This window comes from Mytilus galloprovincialis, chromosome 4 (genome assembly GCF_965363235.1).
Source record: "Mytilus galloprovincialis chromosome 4, xbMytGall1.hap1.1, whole genome shotgun sequence".
NCBI classification, from domain to species: domain Eukaryota; kingdom Metazoa; phylum Mollusca; class Bivalvia; order Mytilida; family Mytilidae; genus Mytilus; species Mytilus galloprovincialis.
This window is the reverse complement of record NC_134841.1, coordinates 47803138-47819121: the sequence shown is the minus strand read 5'-3', so window position 1 is coordinate 47819121 and position 15984 is coordinate 47803138. Positions and strand designations below refer to the sequence as shown.

Here is a 15984-nt window from a genome sequence, read left to right as displayed (position 1 = left end):
CAAAACTCTTTATGCAAAGATTATGGAAAGAGAAGTTAAATTGGGACAAACTATTACCGTGTACTTTAAAAGAAGAGTGGAAATCGATCGCTATGGAAATAGAAGAGGCAACAAAAACAGAAATTTCCCGCCAAACAACACTTGAATCTATATATATAATGCGCAAGAGAAGACTGAACTTCATATATTTACAGACGCCAGTCAACAAGCATATGGCGTGTGTGCCTATTTAGTCAAAGGGAACACATCTAGTCTAATCATTACAAAAACAGAGTTGCTCCGGTAAAAACTATAACTTTGCCACGTTTGGAATTAATGGGTGTTCTGATTGGAGCAAGATTAGCGAACTATTTAATAGGATTTATTGGCACACAGAAGACATATTTTTGGAGTGACAGCCAAATAGTGTTGAGTTGGATATCGTCAACAAAAACGTTACCTACATTTGTATCTAACCGTCTCAAAGAAATTAGAAAATTGGCCGAAAACAGTGATTGGAGATATTGCCCAACAGACCAAAACCCAGTAGATTATCTTACACGCGGAATTATGAAAACAGCTGATGAATAGTGCACTTTGGATAAAGGGACCAAAATGGATCGCCAACAAGGCAGAATGGCCAAACTGGACAAAAAATGTGGAAAACTGTAACACATTTTCAACAATTACAGAGGAATCTATGGACGCTGAGATACATGTACCAAAGACAAGTTGTATTCAAATTTTAAAATATAGCTCGTTTGGTAAATTGGTTAGAATAACAGCATACGTGTTAAGATTTATTCGTAATCTGAAGACCCATAAAAGCGAGCGAACGATTGGAATATTCAGCATTCAAGAAATCGGAGAAGCTGAGAATACACTTATTCGTGATGTTCAGCGGACGACATTTGAACTCGAGATTGATAGTTTAAACCCATCATCGAAACATAAAGTTGCTATAGTTAGACAACTTAGACTTTATTTGGACGACAACGGATTATTGCGCTGCGGAGGAAGACTAAACAACGCACCATCAGATTATAATACGAAGTATCCAATTTTGTTACCAACGAAACACCATTTTACGTCATTGATAATTAGAGACATGCATCGCAAAAATCTATACTCTGGACTTAACAGCACAATTGCACATATTCAGCAAAAGTTTTGAATTCCGAGAATTCGTCAATGTGTGAAATACCACCTTAGAAAATGCTCACAGTGCAATAAAGTAACAGGAAAACCTTACCGCGCACCTGAGCCACCGCCGCCTCTGAAAGATAGACTTAACGATGAATATCCCTTTTTTGTTACAGGTGTCGACTTTATAGGTGCTTTGTGTACAAAAGGACAAAATAACATTGACTGCAAAACTTATATTTGCCTGTTTACATGTGCAGTAACAAGAGCAGTACATCTAGAAATTGTACCGGATATGAAAGAAGATTCATTCATGTTAGCTTTTAGGAGATTTGTGGCACGTCGTTCACTTCCAAGAATAATGATGTCAGATAACGCTAATACATTTAAAGCTGCAGCCGAAACAATTCAACAAAAAGTGGTGGAGCGCGGATCCGAATGGAAATTTCTCCCAAATAGAGCCCCATGGTTTGGTGGATGGTGGAAAAGACTTATAGGACTAACAAAAATGCTATTAAAAAGTATAAGGTCGATCATTTGTTACTATTGACATGCTTCGAACCATAGTGACTGAAATTGAAAGCATGCTGAATAATCGTCCGATTACGTATATATCAACACACATAACCGACCCACAACCACTTACGCCATCACACTAACTAAACGGAAGGAGATTAGATTCGCTACCACATCAAATGGATGATATGTCAAACTTTAACAATTCTAACCTTTCGTCTTGTAACAAAAAACTTCAGAGACAACATCAACTAATTGAACATTTCCGTACACGTTGGAGGAATGAATATTTGACATCTTTGCGAGAATTCAACCGGGCAACTGGTAATAACGTTCAAACTATTGAAGTAGGAGACATCGTTCAAGTTCACAAGGATTCCAATAGACTCATGTGGAGGTTAGCCGTCGTGAAGGAGTTGATTCGTGGAAAAGATGGATTTGTCCGCACTGCTATCATCAAAACAGATACTGGTATTACAAACCGACCAATTGTTAATTTATATCCGTTTGAATTACAAGGACCAACTAGTGAAAATTGTAAAACGCACTATTCACTTCGTTCCCGCCAAAAGTAAACATAAAAGGACTTTTACGTATCAATTACATCCAATGACGGAGGGGCAAATTAAAAGACAATTGTGAATTAGTTAAAGTAATTTTCAGGAGTAATTTTAAGTATCGTAAATTACAGAGACAGTGAAAGTAAAATCTTTTTGTATTCTTTTGTGATTGTAAATTTTCTTTTTCTTTTTTCTTTAGTAATTTCCATTTCGGTGGCCCCCAGGATGTCGAGGATTGCGGGAACGTTATGCGTTCGTATGTGTGCCGTCGCCACTAACGATGTGACGTCGCGTTACCATGTATATTGTACTTATGATTCTCTTGTTTGAATGAATATTGCACCATACACTTGCTTGTATTTATTGAGAGTTTTAATCGAACACAACGTGAAGTACTAACACACTCAAAACCCAACAAAGGGCCCTAGAAATGCGATGTGCAGGCCCACCGGCGTGTGGACATGCCCTAGCACTCATTAGACTTGTTCCAGCTATGGGTAAAATAGTATCACTGCCTTGTGATTTGATTTTTGAATCAAAGGTTATGGAAGTAAATTTACCGGTACTCAAGGAGATATTCATCAAACCATTGATGGAATGACTGTTATTAGTGAAAGCAGAGATGAATCTAATAACATGAGAAATGGACTTCTGAGGCCAAAATCCCTACTTAGAGTGGGAGGATTGAATGTCCGCACCATGTACGAAGTAGGAAATCTGCACAAATTGAAAAAGAAATGTTGAACTGTAACATCGATATACTGGGCATCAGTGAATGCAGGTGGACAGGTTATGGGTCAGTTATAACAACAATTGGACAGAAGATAGTTTACTCTGGGAGAAAAGATAATATCCATAGAAAAGGTGTAGCCATTAATGAATAAGCAAGCAAGAAAAGAATGGAAACCTATAGATGAGCGAAAAATAACAGCAAGATTCCATTCAAAATATGTTAAACTTACTTTGATTCAATGCTATGCACCAACTAACGAAGCAGACATTGAAACTAAAACAGACCTCTATGAAAACTTAAGAAGTGTAATGGAAGGAGTGCATGCCCATGATGTTGTACTGGTTAATGAAGATTTAAATGCAAAAGTAGGTAGTGACAACAACGGAGTGGAGAGAATAGTAGGTAACAACGGATGTGGAACTTGTAGTGAAAACGGAAACCTACTGATTGAATTTTGTGGACTAAATGATATGGTTATTGGTGGTACAATGTTCCAGCACAAAGAGATACATAAACTTACATGGACATCGCCAAACAGGAGAGGAAAAAATCAAATTGACCATCTAATGATAAATGGCAGATGGCGGCATTCACTAAACGATGTATCTGTAAAAAAGAAGGGAAGACTATGGAAGTGACCACTACCTGATTATTGGCAAAATAAAATTGAAGCTCAAGAGAGCTCCTAAGATGAACGAGCTGAGTAGGAAAACATTTGATCTGCAGAGACTGAAGGACAACAAAATAAGACAAAAATGTAATACTGAAGTAAAAAACAGATACCAAGTACTCCGTAAAATTGAGGACAACAATGAAAACATGAGTAAAAACATAAATGAAGTTTAGGATAACATCAAAGACATTTATATTTAAACAGCTGAGAAAGTATTGGGTTTAAAGAACAGAAAAAGAAAACAAGTGGTTGTCAGACAAGACCTGAAAAAACATCAAAGAAAGGAAAGCCATAAAAATAAAAATAAATGCAGCTAAATCTAACAGATTGAAAACCAAATTCAATCAGACTATAGAGATAAAAACAGAGAAGTAAAAAAAGGTGCAAAGAATGATAGGAGAAACTATGTTGAAGAACTTGGAAATGAAGTGGAGAAGCGTCAAAGCGTGGAGAGCTCAGTGTAGTATACAAAATCACTAGGCAGCTTTATGGAAAGTCCAGGAATAATGACGCACCAGTACTATACAAAGAGGGGAAGCTTCTTACTACAGATAAGGAAAAGTTAGATCTTTGGGCAGAACACTTCGAAGTATCCTAAATAGGGCTGATGTAAACGATGATATACCTGACATTCAACCGTTTGGAGATGCACTGGAAATAGACACAAACACTGTATGCAAAGATGAAATCCAAAAGGCAATAAAACAACTATAAAATGGTAAAGCAACAGGCATAGATAACATCAGTGCAGAACTACTAAAATCAGACATACAGTCAACAAGCGAGATACTGCATTATCTATTTACCAACATATGGATAGATGAAGAAATACCAACTGAATGGGACAAAGGAATTATAATAAAACTGCAAAAGAAGGGAGACCTGTAACCCTGCAAAAACTGGCGAGGAATATCACTACTTTCAATCCCTAGTAAAGTATTCCTCAGAGGCATCAAGAATAGAATTATTGATTCCATCAACAGTAAGCTGCGTGAAGAACAGGCAGGTTTTAGAAATAACAGAGGCTGCATTGACCATCTATTTAACCCGCCGAAACATCATAGAGTAATCCATAGAGTGGAAGAACAAAATAGTATTAAACTTCATTGACTTCAAAAGAGCATTTGACAGTGTAATAAGAGAATATATCTGGGACATACTAAGAGCATAATGGAGTACCATCAAAAATAGTCAAGCTGATAAAAACATTCTACGACAAGTATGAATGTAGTGTATTACACAATGGACAGCTTTCTGATTGGTTCTCAGTGGATACATGCGTCAGACAAGGATGCATAATCTCTCTTCTTCTCGTCTTAATAGTTGTTGACTGGTGTATGAGATCAACCTTAGGAAATGGAAACACTGGGATAAGATGGACACTCAACTCCTTTCTTGAAAATTTGGACTTTGCAGATGACATTTGCTTACTATCTTACTATCCAGCAAAAGAACACAAATGCAAAAAAGACTGAATGATATGTCAAACAAACTTGGGCTCAAAATAAACATCGAGAAAACGAAAGTCATGTCAATCAAAGACCAATCAAATAAAATTCTAAGTAGCAACATTCCAGCAGCACCTGCATACGGTGTATATATCTCCCAATTGATACGATATTCCCGTGCTTGCATTTCCTATCATGATTTTCTTGATAGAGGGTTGTTGTTCACCAGGAAGCTATCAAATCAAGAGTTCCAAATGGTGAAGTTGAAAACATCACTTTGTAAATTTTACGAACGCCATTATGAGTTGGATGACCGTTATGGAATAACCGTTTCACAAATGATATCGGATTTGTTCCTTACGTCGTAACTACAATTCCCTTCCCTTTCATGAATGTGACTTACCGAATTGGACTATTTACCGGATTTGTTATCTCATAAGCAACACGACGGGTGCCACATGTGAAGCAGGATCTGCTTACCCTTCCGGAGCACCTGAGATCACCCCTAGTTTTTGGTGGGGTTCGTTTATTCTTTAGTTTTCTATGTTGTGTCATGTGTACTATTGTTCGTCTGCTTGTTCTTTTCATTTTTAACCATGACGTTGTCAGTTTATTTTCGATTTCTGAGTTTGACTGTCCCTCTGGTATCTTTCGTCCCTCTTTCACTATAGATAATTTTGCTGATCTGTAAAAATAACATCTTCATACCTTATATATCATGTACTGTAGTACGACACTAGATTAAAACTGACGTGGAAAGGTAACACCCGGCCACCGAAAGCTTCATTTTTATGAAGCCAAGGTGGTCGTGTGGTCTAGCACGCCGGTTACAGTGCAGGCGATTTGGTGTCACGATATCTCAGTAGCATATGGGCGAGGGAAGAACAAAAAAATTGCGAAAGCAAATCTACCGATCTAAGGATTTTTATCCCATGGCATAGATTACCTTAGCCGTATTTGGCACAACTTTCTGGAATTTTGGATCCTCAATGCTCTTCAACTTTGTACTTTTTTGGCTTTATAAATATTTTGATATGAGCGTCACTGATAAGTCTTATGTAGACGAAACGCGCGTCTGGCATACTAAATTATTATCCTGGTACCTTTGATAACTATTTTGTCAAAAATGAAAGTGGCCGCATCCGTGTTTAACCTTTATATATGTTATGTACTATCATCAAATACAACTTACATTTCAATATTAAGAATGAACACAAACGTGGCCACTTTCATTTAACACGGAAACCGTCTAAAATTTAATAAAATCCTAAACTTGTGAAGATTTCATTAATTTAGCATGACTTAAATGATGCTAGAACCCGATATGTGTGCATTGTATTGTCAAAAACAGCCCATATTTATGAAGCAAAAACCATTCTACTTTCCAATAAATAACTAAAAGTTTACATTTTAACAACTTTGTAAAACTGCTATATTTTGGGGTCAAAATCGGGTCTTACTGGACCTACTCCTTTAAAATGCGAGGCTCGTCGAGCGTTTAAAATGTTTAAGATTTAACTGTCGATGGTGGATACATATCGTATCGCACGAGATTTTGTAGTATAGTCTGTTTATTTTTTTTTATTCTATGCTTAAATCAAAATCAACCATTTGATCAGTTCACACTTTGTATATAGTGTTTATAGAAGAAGAGACCGATTTCATTGAGACGCAACTCCTCTGGAACCATACAAAGTCGGAAATATTTGTGATATAACGAATGAATGTAGAGTTTTATACTTCCTTAATTTGTTTTTGAAACAATATTTTTTTTCCTCAGAAAACACATTTGTTTTAGAAAATTTTCCAATTCTGAGATCGTTATGAATCTGTGTCTTATACATGTTATACGCTTTCGCGCATACCCAGTCGACGCGCTGGCAACGAAATATAAAAACTCTCTGTCTCAATACTTTTGCATACCACCATTCCCCATGTGAAATTACAATTGATTTGAATATACATTGAATGACAAAATTTCTTCCTATGTGACGTTCACATTTTCTGACGCCGGACACGCGAAACGATGAATGTGTTTTTTTAATTCGATAGATGCTTTTTTTGCATTTTTGTAAATGTTTGTTTATTTTGAACCATTTTCTACATTTGCAAAATGCCTGTTCCAAGTCAGGAATATGACAGTTGTTGTCTATTTGTTTGATGTGTTTTATCATTTGATTTTGCCATTTGATTAGGGACTTTCCGTTTTGAATGTTCTTCGTTGCTCAGTATGTTTGTGATTTTACTTTTCCCCAATTGTACTGCGATTTCGTGGACATAGTCTAGTAGTGTTAATGTTAATATCGTAAATAAAATGAAATACTTTACCAAATTTACTTCTACAAAAGACCTCATGCAGAGTACTTTTGAAAGAACATACACAAGCAAATCATTCGTTCTCCGTTAGAGATAATATCAACAAGAGAAACAAACTACATCGTCTGATCGCCTGTGTCTGAAAACAATTATGTATTGTAAAATTTACAAATATCATCCCTATCCATTTGTATTCCCCGTATTTTTGTGTTTTGATAGCCGTTTTTCTGCTTCATAATCGATCTGATGAGTTAAGCCATTTACACCTGGGTTTTTTTTATAGTTTGTTCTTATTTTGTACTGTGAAACCATTTTCAGAGTTTAGAGGGCGCCTTCTAATATGTTTGACCCCGCCAATACATTCTTTATGCATCTATTTCAAGCCATGGGAGTTTGGTGTTATAATTTGGCCTTAAGTTTTGTCAATTGAATTGTATCATAAATGTTATGTCGGAGCCTTTTATAGTCGACTATACGGTATAGGGTTTGAATGCAATATTGCCTATACTTGCTTACATTACACGTTATTTGATATTTGGTAATTATTGTCTCATTGGCAATCAACCTGCATCTCCTTGTTCTTATATTGAAATGAAAAATATGCATCACTGGAGTGATTAGAGAACTAAAATTCAAATCGCAAACAAAAATGAAAGCAACTCAAAAAAGCAATTAAGTTGTAAGACAAAAAAATTATTTCTGATTTAGTTCTAACAAAATTTATTTATATTTAAAATATAAATTAACAGTTATATATTACTTCGGGTATGTAGACAAATTGAACTTTTCGTCTCTCATTCACATATTTGATTTCCTGATTCTTTACAGGTTGGTTTTGCATGTCAGTTGACAACCAGTATTGTATCCAAAAAATGTACATAGATGACAGGTCAGTTCTTTGTAATTGGGATGTATTTTCTGTAAATATCATGAGCAATATTATATTTTAGATTAGTTTATTCAAAGAATATATCTAATCTTATAGTGCAACAAATACTATACACATATATAAACATTGAGAATACTGGAAGATAAAAAAAATCCCATAAATCGCCCGATGATGTAAGTGATAACATATTTTAACCTTTTTTTTTTGAAACAGAGAATATTCTCACTGAAAAAAATAACTTCATTTCTGCGGCCTGCTTTGCTACTTGGAATATAAATTACGGTCAACGAAATAAGTTCTACACGTTTGTCAAGAACGGATATATTTTGAATTTAATTGGACTGTTATAAGTATCAGAGATCAGTTTTACAGTCAGTTATAATGTCAGTTATATCAAGTTTATTTGTTTAAGGGAGTTTTTGGATTTAATCAAGTTTAGACTCTGTCAATTCATAATTTGTATGTTTTAATATAGTTAAAATTGTTCATTTTGAATTTGAAATCAATATTATAAATACACATATATACTTTTTTTCAATTCGAAAACCTCTTAGAAGTAACTATTTTTAAAATTGTCAATTGTTATATCTTACAACAATATTTGTCGAATTTGTGTATTTCTTACGACTTACTAAACACTAATTTATTAGCAAGAATATTCTCCTCTCAATCCTTCTAACTGTAAGGGTGTAAGCCCATTTCGTTCCTTGTGGCTACATAAACCAAACGTTAACTGACCATCCCCATTAACTCCGCCTGAAACATAAAAAACAATTGTACCTACAAAAACAGTTTTAAAAAACATATTTGAACCATAAAAGTTGTTCTGAAAAAAATAGGTTTGGAAAAAATGTATCTGCATAATATTTAATATTAAACTGGATAGCGTATAAAATAATTGAAGTTGTGGTTGTGGTTTCGCCCGGTGTAAATATTTTAACGATTTAAAAAAAGGCATATTTATATAAAGAACGCCAGATTACACTAAACTAGTCAAAAAGACATGTCTGATACTTTAATACGACATCAGCCCACTTATAAAATTTAGTTTACAAATGGCTAATAAGTTACACCAGATTCAAAATAATTTAGATATAATATAATTGTAAATTGCAGTTTGAGAGCAATGTTGACAAACCAAATGTTCTAAAGAAGTAATGCCCGAATGCCCGGAGCCATCTGTGCTCAAGGGTAGTGTTTCAAATGAAATTAATATCTTATTTGAGGAAAAGTAAATGTATTGAAATTAACAGCATGAATGATTTGGAATGTCCGGACAGAAATGATAACTACTGGGGTTGTGACACCTTGATGGGCAAATATTCCACAAGCTGTAACATTCACCTAGTCGTTGTAACTCCTGACCAAATTTTCAGACCTATAGTAATATTCAAGACAAGTGTTTTGTTTACATAAGACGCCTTTGTATTGCTCGAACCAAACCAGTAAGAAAGCCAAATCAATGGCGATGTTGAGTATAGTTTAGCACCTAATGTGTCAGATACAGAAAGTACACCATTTATTTTGTGTGTCTAATGCACTTCTCTCGATATCTTAATCAGGAAGGCTTAAACTCAAAAATTTAAAAGCAAATTATTTACAAGACATAAACAGGCAAAGAGCTACATTTTGTACATTGTACACGACATAAACAGGCAAAGAGCTACATTGTACAAGACATATACAGGCAAAGAGCTACATTGTTCACGACATAAACAGACAAAGAGCTACATTGTACAAGACATAAACAGGCAAAGAGCTACATTGTACACGACCAAAAGGGAAATAAAGAATTGTTAAATTCATCTAATGTAAACTTTGCCCGAGGGAGTTGACACCCTAGTGTCTTTAATAATAAATTATTGTTTGCTAAGTTGTGTCCACTAAAGACATGAACGGATTTGAAGCGATTTAATTTTCTTACAGGTTGATGTTAATACAAAAATATAAACGTTTAATATATAATCTACAAACCAGATAAAATTAAAATTAAATAATTGTAAATAACATGCAGAGTCAAATTTTCCCTTTTCATTCGAATTTACATTTTATATACGCAAATTGCTTCTGGATAGTAGTTAGTACAAGATGTATAACCATTATAACTGTGCAAATTATATAATTGATATCAAAACCAGCACATATAAATATACAACCTATAATTAATTGTTCTGTATCTAATTCTAAATTTCCACCACACAATGACCCACTAGCACGAGTAACAGCTTGGATAACATCTCCTGGTTTTACTGGAACGTTTTCAGGTGCCTTTTGCGAAAAAAAAATGATGTAAAAATAGTTTTCAACAAATCTATATATTTTTTCATTTTGTTTAAGCACAGGTGTTTCATTATTCATTTCTTCAACAAAAAAATCGGAAATGCTAAATTTTGGAAGATTAAGAAATAAGTTTGTAGTACAATTGCATTTGTGTTTCTTTGCTTAAAGCACATGGTGCAATTCTTAATTCATTTCGAATGTAAATGATGAATTCATAATTTAACTAACACACGACAAACAAACAATTAATGATATACATGTATCTATAACTGTGTAACCCTAAACCGAATGATATTAGTCGTAGTTTTCTGTCGATTGTCATCTAATCTCCGATTGCTACATTAACACCCGAATGACAACAATAGGCCGATAGAGGGTGCCGAATTGTTCGAATTATGTATTATCATGAAGGCCCTTTCTGAAATGACCTGTTTGTGAACTCACCTTAAACACTTCTATAACGTTAACGTCATATATTCTCTTGACATCCCAATACCTGAAGTCGCTGCTGTACAAATCGCCTTTATCAATAGGGGGATTGAGTTCCTCCTTCACAGCTTTCCCTTTTATAACTAAATTAAGAAGGAAAAAATAAGCAACAAAAAGATTAGCTTGGCAAAAATCAAACGAGAAGAACATCCGATAAAAAATATTTTCTTTTGTTATCATCATTGTCTCATTTATTTTACATAAATTAACTACATACAAGTACCTGTTGATTTTAAATGTAATATTTTGAAAATATCAAATATGAACTTGATTTTATATAGAGCAAAATATAATATTTAATGAGAAAATAACAATAAGGCACCCAAATATAATTAAATTATTAATATAAATAATGGTTTGTACGGAAGCCGGTTAGTGTCAGGGTAGAGTTTTATTTTTAAGTCGTTATAACGACTTAGCTAACTTGTTTAAACGACTTAGCTAAGTTGTTATAACGACTTAGCATATTTATCTTGTTATAACAACTTAGCTAGCTTGTTTTAACGACTTAGCTTACTTGTTTAAACAACTTAGCTAAGTTGTTATAACGACTTAGCATATTTATCTTGTTATAACAACTTAGCTAACTTGTTTAAACGACTTAGCTAAGTTTTTAATAACGACTTTGCTGAGTTGTTATAACGACTTAGCATATTTATCTTGTTATAACAACTTAGCTAACTTGTTTTAACGACTTAGCTTACTTGTTTAAACAACTTAGCTAAGTTGTTATAACGACTTAGCATGTTTATCTTGTTTTAACGACTTAGCTAACTTGTTTTAACGACTTAGCTTACTTGTTTTAACAATTTAGCTAAGTTGTTATAACGACTCAGCACATTTATCTGGTTATAACAACTTAGCTAACTTGTTTTAACGACTTAGCTTACTTGTTGAAACAACTAAGCTAACTCGTTAACTTGACTAAGCTAACTTGTTTAAACAACTCAGCTAACTTGTTATAACGACTTAGCTAATTTAACTCGTTATAACAACTTAGCTTACTCGTTAAAACGACTTAGCTAAGTCGTTTAAACAACTTACCTATCTCATTTCAACAACTTAGCTAATTACAGTTTATTAAGTGTGTTTCAAGTCAGCGATCAATTTTGTTTGGTGTCACATTGAAATAAGGATATATATTGCAAATGACAGTGAGTTTGTACTGGACCTTTGTGACATTTGGATAAATATAAGACTGCATAAAATTATATGCTTATCATGATATTTCTGCTATCTCGTTTCTATTTATTTAAGGTAAGACAAATGTAAATAGAAAAACGACTGAGTTGAGCATACAGTTGAGGAGTGACACGCCAAAACGTACTCTCCATATTCTTTGTGCAACTATGATAAACCTTACCTTAATTTATCTATCGAGAGTCAAGTCAAATTATCTAAATATGAAGGTCACGGCTCAGCAGTCAACAAAGGCTTGAAGACATACACTTATATGTTATTTAACAGATATGTCATGTACCTTTATTTTGTCATAAATTCATGGGAATTATTTTTAATTCTAAAGATAAATACTTTATCCATAATAGTTGTCATTTTCGAATTTACCATAATAACATGGTAGATAAACTCATCATAGATACCAGGATTAAAATTTATATTACGCCAGACGCGCGTTTCGTCTACAAAAGACTCATCAGTGACGCTCGAATCAAAAAATGTTTAAAAGGCCAAATAAAGTACGAAGTTGAAGAGCATTTGACGACCAAAAATTCCTAAAAAGTTTTGCCAAATACAGGCTAAGGTAATCTATTCCTTAGGTAGAAAAGCCTTAATTAGTTTTTCAAAAATTCTAATTTTTGTTTACAGTTCATTTATAATTATGAACATATAAATGATAACTCAGGTCAACACAGAAGTGCTGACTACTGGGCTGGTGATACCCTCGGGGAAATAAATCTCCACCAGCAGTGGCATCGACCCAGTGGTTGCAAATAAACTCATCATAGCTACCAGGATTGAAATTTTATATTACGCCAGACGCGCGTTTCGTCTACTAAAGACTCATCAGTGTCGCTCCAACAAAAAATGTTTAAAAGGCCAAATAAAGTACGAAGTTGAAGAGCATTGAAAACCGTATTACAAATTTTCTCTATTTAATAATGCTGCAGTTATTCTCTGAAAAACTAACTGAAAGTCGGAAAGACATAATTGGATGTTATTCAAAATCGTTCTTTCACAATATGCGTCATCATTTATTTGTATTGCAAATCTTTTATATTATATTACGGATACCCAGTCATTTCTAGTATGCTAAAATCACAATCAACCGTTTTATCAGTTCACACTTTCTATACAGTGTTACTGTTTATACTGTGAATCAAATGAAATACTTTACCAAAACTGCTTCTACAAAAGGCCACTTGTAGAGGCCCTTTGGGAGCACATGAACATCCAAAACATCCGTTCTCCGTTAGAAACAACATCCACAAAAGAGTAATAAACCACATCGTCAGTGTCTGAAAAAAATTATAAAATATCTTCTTATTTCAGGTCAGGAATCTATAATGGCAATATTCCATTAGAACTTTAAAAAAAAAACACCAGTCCCTGTTTAAGCACCTGAGATCATTCTCAGTTCTTGGTGGGATTCTTGTTGTTCAGTCTTAGTTTTCTATGTTGTGTTTTGTGTACTGTCGTTTGTTTGTCTGTTTGTTTTACTTTTTTAGCCATGACGTTTCAGTTTATTTTCGACTTATAAGTTTGAATGTCCCTTAGGTTTATTTCGCCCTTCTTTTAAGGTATAGCTATAAACAATTTAAATACTGAATACAATAATGTTCCTACTTTGATCTATATGTGTATATACAGCGTGGTTAAACATGTTAGTTTTGTTTTAATATTAACCCTCACAATGTAATACCGATCAATGTGGATACAAATGTTCGTAGATTAAAAGAACATTGTATTATCGTGGATATTTGACTTTGTGGTTTTGTCAAAGTCTGCATACAATCTAAGTCTTTTGAAAATGTGCATTTCGTTGATCATAAACGGAATCAGTACATTCCATATGGAATTTACTGGCCCGGTTTATATCGTATTAGGGAACCTGCACATGGGACTAATGCATTTATCTATTAGCCCCAACTAGCGCACTGTGTAACTAATAGTATCAAACACCATAGAAAAAAAAAAACGCTTATCTAGATAATGGTATAAGAGAAAACAATAGTACAAATACAAGCATAGCAATAACGTACATTATGATATTGGTTGCAATGAATAAGCGTGATTTTCCAGTGAAAGAAAAAACAATAATTTCACATGTGAAAAAAATCTGATAATTTCATTCTACTAACGACATTACAATGTGTGTTGTAAGAACAATAAGAAATAAAAATAGAATTATATAAAACACTTACTTTTATTTAATTGACTAAAAGCGAACAGCTTACACTGCTTTTGTACATTATGTTTATATAGAGTTACCCAAGTTGACCCGACGATAGCCAGTACACATTTCCTTTGTGTTAAACTATGGACATGCGTCATTTGTAAAATATCATTATGCAAACGGCGGCAAGCTGTTCCTTATGTTAATAGGTATTATACTAATTATTTTCATTTTATATTAACTAAACATTCCGTGTCGGGAGGCATGATGATAACTGTTATAATGTCAACCATTTTATATATTAGAAATTTGGACAAAGACCACTACTTAACAATTAAGATTTGAAGAGAATAGAATGGTACGTTATTATAATATCGACAAACTTCAACCGAACACCGAATATGTTATTACAAACATTTTACTCACCTCTGTTTATGGAAAATCCTGTATTGGTATGAAATAATTGTTGACGAAGACACGTCAAATATAATGTGTTGTTCAACAGCTGCGTAAACGTTTGTACATGTATGTATAATATTTCAGTTCGATTAAATTACAGGATATAACCAATTTCCAGTTATGTTCTTAATTCTAGTTTTGTTCGCCTGCCAAATAATATTAAAATGATAAAATTCTCGCTATAAATGCGCAATTGACAAGTAGCAAATGAAGCGAATCATCTATATACTTACCATCAAATCATAAAATTATTTTGATTCAAAAATAAGAATCAAAGCTTCGAAAGATTAAAATTAAAAGGTGAATAGGATTATATTGAAATTTCATAAAATCATGTCAGCCGATTTTGTTGTTTTATCGGATGCAACATTGGAATGGTCAGTTTTAAGTCTGAAGTATTCCCATAACATTTTGGACATATGCAATATTTATGTTGGTAATAATACCGCTTCATTTACCTTTAACTTGTTTGTCATCGGCTATCGATTACGATTATTTCACGCTCACTCAGTCTGTCAGAGGCCTGCCAATGGGATTTAAATAGAATAAAAGATTAAAGTTCATACATGTGCATGCTGTCCATACTGTTATGAAAACGAGTCTAACTTTAGTAATAACATTAAATACGATTTTTCTGAGTTGAAGCAGATTTAGTTATAAAACCACACACACACACACACACACACACACCATCAAAATTGAAATCAATAAGATCCACGTTATTAAAGATATTGCTATCTTGGCATCTATGCTATAGATAAAGGCAACAGAAGTATACCGCTGTTCGAAATTCATAAATCGATTGAGAAAAAACAAATCCGTGTTACAATATAAAACTGAGGGAAAACATCAAACATAAGAGGAGAACTACGACACAACAGAAACACAGTACTAAGTAAAATGTAACACATACAGAAACGAACCATAATATAACTTGGTACAGGACATAATAGGAAAATAAAATTGGTTGGTTGAACCTGGTTTTGCGGCAAGCTAAACCTCGGGCTTTTATGTCAATGTTAAAATATATGTCATATATTGTATTGTTTGCAAAAGCAGCTACAAATGCACAATCTTGTCCTGAATGTAAATGCATGTAATTTGTTGTAAAACAAAGGCGAAGGAAGTTATTGTATACATGTAT

At 33.7% G+C, this 15984-nt stretch overlaps 1 long non-coding RNA gene across 3 annotated transcripts; it reads right to left on the bottom strand.

Moving 5' to 3' along the window:
- Nucleotides 1-8040: 8040 nt before the first annotated feature.
- Nucleotides 8041-14917, bottom strand: LOC143072294 (uncharacterized). 3 transcript variants are annotated; one of them, XR_012977124.1, is made up of 6 exons: nt 14808-14917; nt 13383-13503; nt 10982-11109; nt 10414-10525; nt 8851-9013; nt 8041-8286 (listed from the first exon to the last, which is right to left on the bottom strand). It is a non-coding gene; the product is annotated as an uncharacterized LOC143072294 (long non-coding RNA). The 3 variants fall into 3 exon arrangements; XR_012977122.1 differs by having other exon boundaries at nt 8890-9013; XR_012977123.1 differs by lacking the exon at nt 14808-14917 and adding an exon at nt 14410-14514 and having other exon boundaries at nt 8890-9013.
- Between the last annotated feature and the right edge of the window lie 1067 nt (nt 14918-15984).